An 8,841-nucleotide genomic window follows, 5' to 3' on the forward strand; every position below is an offset into this window, starting at 1 on the left:
GGGGGCACACCAAGTTGTCCTGTGGAAAGTTTCCTGTGGCAGTTTGTCCCATGTTGAGATGGCCACGCCAAGGAGGCTGAACCAAGATAACCTTGACAAGATGGCGGCACCAAAATAGTGCACCAACATGTCATAAACCCTACCAAGGATCTCTCATTTCAACCCTGAGCTATAAATATTCTTTTTTATTGGTAAGCTATTCAGAGTAACAAATCTGTGAAATGTGCAACTATATATCAGTCAATCAATCAGTTTGATTTTTGACACAGATCAGGTTCTAAACTTGAGCTGTTCATTATTCTAAAGGGGCAATCAGAAAGTAATCTATATATGCTGAAAGGGACTCTCTCCTTTACTAATTATTTCCATACAAGCCCCAAAGTACAGTAATCTGATTGAAGCCTTTCCTCTGGATGACTAGCATCCTTCCCTCCCATCCAGTATAGTGGAATGTGAGTTTCTTTTCTTCTGCTCAGACAGGCTGTTTTATTCCTTTCCTCCTCTGCCTTCCTTCTCCCAGCCTTGGTCTCATTGTCATGCAAATGCTTCAGGGGCCTTGGAAGTCAGAGGCATCTCTCTTCAGATGTGGGTGATTGAAAAGCCAGCTCAGGCCTTGTCAGATAAGGGCTATAGGATTTGTTTTTAGCTTCCGGCTCTTCCCCCGGACAATCAGTTTCACTCCCCGCTGCTTTGACAGAGAGGCTTAGAGGCATAAATCTTAATCAGCCATCAGCAAAGATGGAAACTGGCAGGGCTTCTGGCACATGCCAAAGAGCAGTGTCCTTTGCAGTCCTTTGTGCACTAGGCCCCTGGGCCAGTTACACAAAACAGAGATTTCCAAGGCAAGGCAGAGAGAGAGAGAGAAAGAGAGAAAGAGAGAGAGAGAATGAGGCCGCCATTTACCTTGCTAAGAATGTTCCCCAACAGAGGCTTTTTGGGATGCTTATCATTCAAGGCCCTCACAACCTCCCAGTAGCACAGCTATTTTTCTGGGGCAATTCATGGGAAAAAGTGATTGGAATTTAGTGGGGAGCAAATGCAAGCTTCTCAAATGAACACCTATACAGGTTTTTGAATGGCTCATTTGATTTGGCTGAAAAAAGGAATTAGTTGGAAGCCAAGGAGAAATGGGGTCATGCCAAGCTTCTAATCATGTTCACAAGTTCATAAGAACTTGTCCTGGAAAAGAGCAACTGCCATGCCCATTACAATCAGTAGTCTGGATCCAGACAAAAACTGCCCCCTTATCTCCAAGTAAATACACTAAATTATGTTTCCTTTGGGATATAAGTGTACACAAGTTCTTACAACTAATAAGTAGTGAAATTTAGGTTTCACTAGAATAAATGAGACTGATTGAGATTAATCATTACAATTTAGTCTGGGCACAAACCCAACAAGAAGCTAACAGGTGAAGGCAAGCTGCATGATTATGACCTAATATTTCAGCCTAACATTTTTTAAAAACCATAGGTTTGTGAATGAATAATAAGGAAGGAATTTAAGATTTACGATCCACTGAGTATGAGGAGAAAGGCATTGGTGAAATAATACAAATGATCATCTAAAATGACATGGGAGTGAAAATGGGAGTGTCTGCTATAAAATGATTAAATCCAGAGATTAAAATTAACCAACCATGCCTCTGAGAGAAGATATATCTTTCAATATCATCAAGTTGTGGAAATGATCTTCTGCCCTAAATCACAATTTGCAATTCAACAAAATTGCTTGCAGGTTCCAAAGAAGTCCCTGTTGTCTATAAATCAGTAATTTCAAAAATGTGGCTCTGCAAATCCAGGCTGTGTTATAAATAATTGTGAGTAGTCAAAAATAGCTGGAGAGAAGATGGGTGGAGGGGACTTCCCATGGGAGAATCCTAGATTTAGATCATAATGAACACAACTGGTATAAAATTTGTCAAAATTGGGTTGTTAATTGATTTGATGAACAGGCAAAGGTGTGTAGATTTATGGGGAAAAGGCAGAATATTGTCATAAATAGAACAGAAGGCAAATGTTTCTTCTAGCAGCTGTTGCGGATACTTCCTTTTCCATTTCTACTTTTTGCTGAGATCCTCAAATAGCAAATAGGTTTTGTCTACTTAATGCAAAACAGATGCTTAAATCATAAGATTTAGTCATATCCAATGCCAAGCGCCAATGTTCCCCTGCATTTTCTTCAGTTCTCATTTATTTCAATAAATTTGCTGTTTAAGAATGAAATTATGACAGAATTCCCTTGGATGGAAAATATTCTTGTCTTTATTTAGCTAAGAAATTGTCCAGGTTATATTTTATGTTTGGTTGGTTGGTTGTGTTTTCTATTTCTAAACTGCTCACCTTCCTCAGATATACATGAATGTCCCATCTTTCATTAGGCTACATTGATCCCTACAGCCATCGTAGCATCCCAGACTTTGATTAAATTCCAAAAGAAGGAGCTTTCTATAAAGTAAATGGAAAAAAAAATACCATCAATTTTAAAAAAAAAGTGCTCAAGGAGCAAGGTAGAAAAAAAGAAGTCTCTCTCATGAGAAATAAAATACGTGAGAAATTGCTAGGCAGATTCTAAATCATAGGTGCTAAAAATAACCCATTTACAATTCCTTACAAGATAGGAATGTTAAAAATTTTCATGCTAGTTTCCTCTCACCCTCCTCAAAAAGGGGACCACTTCCACACATTCTTTCTCTCTTGCTTTATATCTATCTAAGGTAGTGATAGCTGAATTGCTATTGCAACATGAGTCCATAGCCCTCCACTTACAACCATTTGTTTAGTGACCATTCAAAGTTAATATGGCACTGAAAAAAATGACTTTAACCAGTCCTCGCATTTATGACCATCACAGCATCCCCATGGGGATGATCAGATTTTGGGTCTTGGCAACCAACACATATTTATAATGTTTGCAATGTCCTGGGGCCAAGTGATCGCCATTTGTGACCTTCCCAGCCAGCTTCTGACAAGCAAAGGTATATAAATCCAAATAAACCTAAAACCTTAAACAAGCAAAGTCAAGTGGAAAAGCTGGATTCGCTTAACAACTGCATCCAGTGATTCGCTTAGCAAACATGGCATAGAAAGGTTGTAAAATTGGGTATGAGTCACTTAACAAGTGCTTTGTTTAGCAATAGAAATTCTGGTCCCAACTGAGGTTGTAAGTCAAAGACTGTCTTTAGTGGTTAGGGATGCCTAAATTGAATTGACCACTCAGTCACCAAAAGTCATTTGGTGGTTTTCATCTGTGGTTTTTTTTCCCTTGCTTTCTCTACTTCAAAAGAACATTTAAACTGGAAGAGGCAATTCTACATATGACATCTAAGAAAAGCAGGATATAAACTCAGTTAATAAAGTAAATAAATAAACAACCAGTATTCATTTATTAAATTAATTTTCAAGGGCCCCATGCATCGTTCCAGATTCCAAATATCTTTCAGCATACCAGTGAAATTCTGTGTGTATATTTGGGTTTGGTTATTTATTTATATGTGAAACTTTTAGTGCTTTCTGAACTTGGGTGTTTGCCTACAGACATTTCATCACCCAACTAGGTAATATCATCAGTACAAGTCATTTATATCTGTTTGTTAGATTCATTTCCTAGCTTCTATTCAGGAGCCCAAGGTGATGAGCACAGTGCTCCTCCCTCATAACAACCTTGTGAGGTCCCCCAGAGAGCTTTTGTAGCAGAGGTTGGACTGAACCTGGTTGCCCCATTCCTAGTCCAGTGTGGGATAATGATAATCCAAACACTGCTTCTTTCTTTAAATCAAGGGTGTCAAACTTGATTTCACTGAGGGCCGCATCAGGGTTGTGTTTGACCTCGGGGGGCTGGGGTGGGTGTAGCCAGGGTGGGCGTGGCCAGCTCGGCGTCACTCATGTTGAGGGTGCCTGTGGTGGCCTGAGTGCTCAGTGAAAACAGGCTCCCAAGCTCGTTTTCAGCTGTGACGGCCTCCTGCAACCCTCTGCCAGTAAAAACAGAGCATGTGGTCCTCCCGAGCTCCGCTTTCGCTAGCAGAGGCATCGTGGGCTGGTCCTTTGCTGTTTCCAGGGTGGGCCCCGGGCCAGCTCTAAACACCCCATGGACCGGATCCAGCCCCTGGGCCTTGAATTTGACACCCCTGCTTTAAATCCTAACTTGACATCCTTGCTGTGGATGTCTTTCATTCTTGAAATTCTTAAGAGAAAAGGTGTAGGGTGGTGATGATTTTGAGAACATCAAGACCCTGAGGATTTCTTCTGAGAAAAAATGGCCATGTGCAGAAATAAGAGCTGACCTGACCTTTTTTAATCACAAATTGTTGTATATTATCCAAGATTTTAAGAGGTGCCTCCCTCTCCATCTTGACACTTCTGTCAGGAAGAGTCTTCTGAACAGTGACCTTTCCAAGCCTTGCAGCTTCTTGCTTCAGTGATTCTCTGTCACTATTACAAAACCAAGAGGAGAAAATAAAGCATACAACAGCCCTCCCTCCACCACATTCCTCCCTTAAAGCCTCCCCCCACCCACCCCCATCTCAAATGCTTGTCAGTCTCATCTGACAGACAGGAATATTCTAAACTGGGTGAAAGAAAAAAAGACAAATATAGTTGAGAAAGAAAGTACTATTAGAGATTCAGTGGAGCAACCATTTTTTTTTTATCTTAGACTAGGGGAAAAAATAATCTATGAAAGCCAGAACAGAATTAAGAGAAATCTATTGTTATAGATTTCAAAGTTGTCAAAAGCCTCTAAATTTGGGATGCTATAGTTCCAGTGATCAAAATAAATTGGCAACAGTTTTTTACTATCTAGTTTTAATATTTTGCACATTAATCTTGTGCTTATTGCTTCGGAATTCATTAGATCCAGTAAAAGTAAATTCCTATTGAGACTTGATTAACTTTTCAAAGTCTGTAGGCTTTATTTGCTTGTATCTATTTATTTATTTATTTGAAATGTATTCATTTATTTGCAAATAACTTTAGCAATAAGGCATTTTCTAAACCTATCTCAGAAAACAGTGATTTGTATTATGCCTAGGCCATACCTAATACGCTATTTTACACTTTTGCCACTAACTTTCCACTTTCCTCATTCCAGTTCAAGCAATCAGCTAAATCTCCTCCAGCTAAACCTGACTTTGTTTGACCTCTATACTAAAATTTAGCTCTCAGTAAAGCAGTCCAATTCTCTTGGGTTCTACTACTTACATTTCTTATAAATTTTATCCAGAAAGACTTTTTTAAAACGGAAGTTCAATCAATCCTGTGATCCTCTATCTTCATAGTAAAATTGTACAGTTCACTGCAATTTGATGTTTCTTCACAGGACTATGGTCAAGTCAGGTTAGTTACTATTGTCATTGTCCTCTTGGTTGGTTTTAAGCAAAATCTGTTAGAGAACAATATTTGAAATAGAGCACCATGAGTAAATGTTGAGATAACAGTAACAGAATAAACTTGACAAAAAATAACTTCTTACAGGTAAAAATAGTGGATGTCAGCAAGAAGTCTTCAAGGACAAGTAAGCAGAGTGAAAGCAAACAAATATGCAGAAAACTAAATCTCCAGCATCTCAGAGGCAGAGAAGGAAAGCAAGCCAATAGAGAAAATGAAGTAACAAGCAAGAGGAGGGAGGGGTACTAAAAAAGAAAGACGAAGCAAGCAAGAGAGGGAAAGAAATAGGTAGAAGAAAGATTGAGAGAATGTGCAAAACAAATGTCAGGGGAAACACTTACCAAATAATCTTCCATGTTCTCCTTTGCTTGCATTCAGAAGCAACTGAACAACCAATCAATCTTAATATACACGCTTGTTAGAATGCCACATTTGATAGAAAATACACCAACCCCAGCAGCAAGACACAATTCGGAAGGTCAGGACACCGCACAATAGGGTAGGAAGTGTAGCAGGATATCAGGCAACCCAGACTTTCCACTTCATGTTAATCCTTCTTCTGACTTGGCATTCATGCCCCCTCTTGCCTATTCCCATACTTTCGATTATCTCATCTGAAAAAGTATACTGTTTATGTGCTTGGTTTTACTAACTGGGGAACATTCTCCTCCAAGGATATTGTTCTCCAGATATTTAGAGGCAACTTAGCTTGGCTCAGAAACCATTTTTTGTTAGTTTTTGTAAATGAGGCGGTCCTTTGAATTGTAATCATTTTTTGATTGTCTAAAATGGAAGGATGAGGTTATGTGCTACCCATACCCTAAAATGGTCTCTGCCCATGTATGCATATACAAGAATTAAGCTTCTGTAGCCACATGTGACTATCATTAGAAAGAAAACATGGAAAGGATTGAAACATTTATTAACTGCTGTCTCAGTACCAAATCCAACATCACAATGAGTACTTAGGTAATCTGTTAGAAGTCACAAATATGTCACAATATTATCACAGAAATGATATAATTTGCCTTGGTTGTGTCATGACATCATAATGGGAATAAAATACAGTAAGTAATCGACATCAGGGGGTGGGTTCTAACCGGCTTTACTACCGGTTCTCTTTGTGCACGCACTTTGCGCGTGATCGCCTCTTCGGTCGCGCGCTTTGCGCAAGCGTGTTGAGAATCTGCCCAGCTGAGGTGGGGCAATCCGCTCTGCTGCACCTCTCAGCTGGGCAAAAAAGAAGAAATATAAGATCGGAATAACGCGGGGGCAGACGGGAGGGCCCAGCTCCCGAAGAAAGAGAACCGATTCAGTGACGTAATAGCGTCACCGCTACCAGCTCGCTGAACCGGGCTGAACCGGGAGCAACCCACCACTGATCGACATCCTTTATGCATGAAATCCCCTGTGGATGCCTATATTACAGATTTCTTCAGGTTTTCTGACCTACCTATCAGCCTCCGCTTTTTCTGCTTTGGCTGCCATAGTAATGGGAGGGGGGAGAGCAGGTACCATGGGGGGGAAGCGTGCTAGAGGAAAACGAAACCGATAGTTAAGCCACAGGACTGTATCTTTGAAGCTGCCATCAGGCCAATGGTCGTGGCATTCCTGATTGATGATGCTGCCAGATGTGTGCTTCCACCTGACCCCTAGGAGATCTTTGGATTGGATGATTTACGGTGGACAGTGGGAGGGGATGCTTTCTATATGCAATTTTTGCGCGTATTGCCTTAGATTCTGCTTTCCTTTGGTTGCGTTCACTTCATCTTCTAGTAAAAGTACCTTTCTCTATAAACAATGGAGTTTGGGTCATTCTTTCCTGGACTTTGAAGGAAGCACACCTGACATTAAGCAGAATCTTAGCTCCAGCCATCCCGGATAAACACCGAGGGGGCTGAACCCAAGATATGTCTGACCAAGAGAGTGAAGGAGACCAGATGGGAGCTGCTGGCTCTACTATAACTTCACTTCAAGTGGAGAAGGAAGCTGCAGAATGGATGGAAAAAATTCGGCTGAGAGAGGAGCCAGAGAAAGCTAGATGGTCGAGGGGAGTAGGAAGGTTGCCGGACCTGGGGAGGACCCTCCAAGGAGTAACCAGCTCCAGACCTCGTAAGGGAGAGGCGGTGTGGCTGAAAGAGCAAAAGGAGAGCCTCATGATTGCTCAGGCAATGCAACTCCTTCGCGATGCCGAGGAAAGCCGGAAAAACCATGAGTCTTATGTATTCCCTGTGGGGAAGGGAGGAGACTACCCCAGACTGGATCCAGAAGAGACAGCCTGTGGGGGAGATGAAGAGGAAGCTGAGGAAGAAACATCTCAGGCTTCTGGAGCTCAAGCGAGGGAGGCAGCAGCCCAGGGACCACCAGCTTTGCAGGCCCCACCCCGCAGACGCAAAAAGCCAACAATTCCCCCCCAACCGGAAAATATGATGGGAACCCGAAGACCTTGGGGCTTTTCTTGACCCAAGTGTGGAACCACATGCAGGACTGGGGGGAGGATTACTTATCAGATGCAGCACAAGTGAGATGCGGCACGAATGTCTTAGAGGGAGTAGCAGCTGAATGGATGGTGGTCCTCCACAATAATAACTCTCCCTTGCTGAGGAATTACAACCTGTTCATGGGGGCTCTTAGGAGGTGGTTTGAAGACCACCTAGCTGAGCGGAAAGCGAGACTCAGAATGAAGAGTATCCAGCAAGGCCGGAGATCGGTGGCAGAATACACCTAAGAATTTCGCGAACTGGCACCCTACATGACAGGGTGGTCAGAAGTGGCCCTACTGGAGAGTTTCAAGGACAGACTGAATGAAGACATAAACAAAGACTGTAGAGCACGGGGGGTCCCCGAAGACTTGTAGAATTGGTACGTAGTAGCTGAGGATGTAGAAATCGAGCTGGCCCGAAGCCGACTCCGAGGGAGCCGTGCAGGGGACCCGTCATCCCCCTTCTACTGCAAAGGAGCGCCAAAGGCGGGCGCGGGGAGAGCGGAATTCAAACCAAAACCCTTCATGTGTTTCAAATGTGGAAAGGAAGGCCATCGGGCCGCTGAATGTTTCCTCAAGCCAGTGCCAAAATCTACCAGCTCGGGACCAAAGAAGGCTGACAAAGCACCTGCAAAAGCTTGCGAAACCGCCCTGAAAGGAGAAGTCATTGAGTTCTCTCCCCGAAACCAGGGTGAGTTGGGAACTCTGACCACCGCGGACAACAGTGGGACAGACTCCGACTCCGATGACCTGGTGAGTCACACTGAGGGCCCCATGCTCATCCCCATAGAAATAAGGGTGCCGTCCACAGGGGCACATATGCAGATGTTAGCCCTATTAGACTCTGGGTGCACCAGGTGCATAATCAGCCCGAAAGTGGTGGAGAAAATGGGCCTGAGGCTAAAAACGTTAAAAAGGCCCATTGCATTCTGTCAGTTGGATGGATCTATTGCAGGAGGGGGCCCAGCCAGCTTT

At 42.7% G+C, this 8,841-nt stretch overlaps 1 long non-coding RNA gene across 1 annotated transcript; it reads right to left on the reverse strand.

The window, feature by feature from the left end:
* Positions 1-2,342: 2,342 nt before the first annotated feature.
* On the reverse strand, positions 2,343-5,379 carry LOC148114087 (uncharacterized). Its single transcript, XR_015733813.1, has 3 exons — positions 5,199-5,379; positions 4,288-4,430; positions 2,343-2,447 (listed from the first exon to the last, which is right to left on the reverse strand). It is a non-coding gene; the product is annotated as an uncharacterized LOC148114087 (long non-coding RNA).
* Positions 5,380-8,841: the final 3,462 nt, after the last annotated feature.

The sequence above is a fragment of the Pantherophis guttatus genome, chromosome 4, assembly GCF_059756535.1.
Source record: "Pantherophis guttatus breed Tessera chromosome 4, ASM5975653v1, whole genome shotgun sequence".
NCBI lineage: Eukaryota > Metazoa > Chordata > Lepidosauria > Squamata > Colubridae > Pantherophis > Pantherophis guttatus.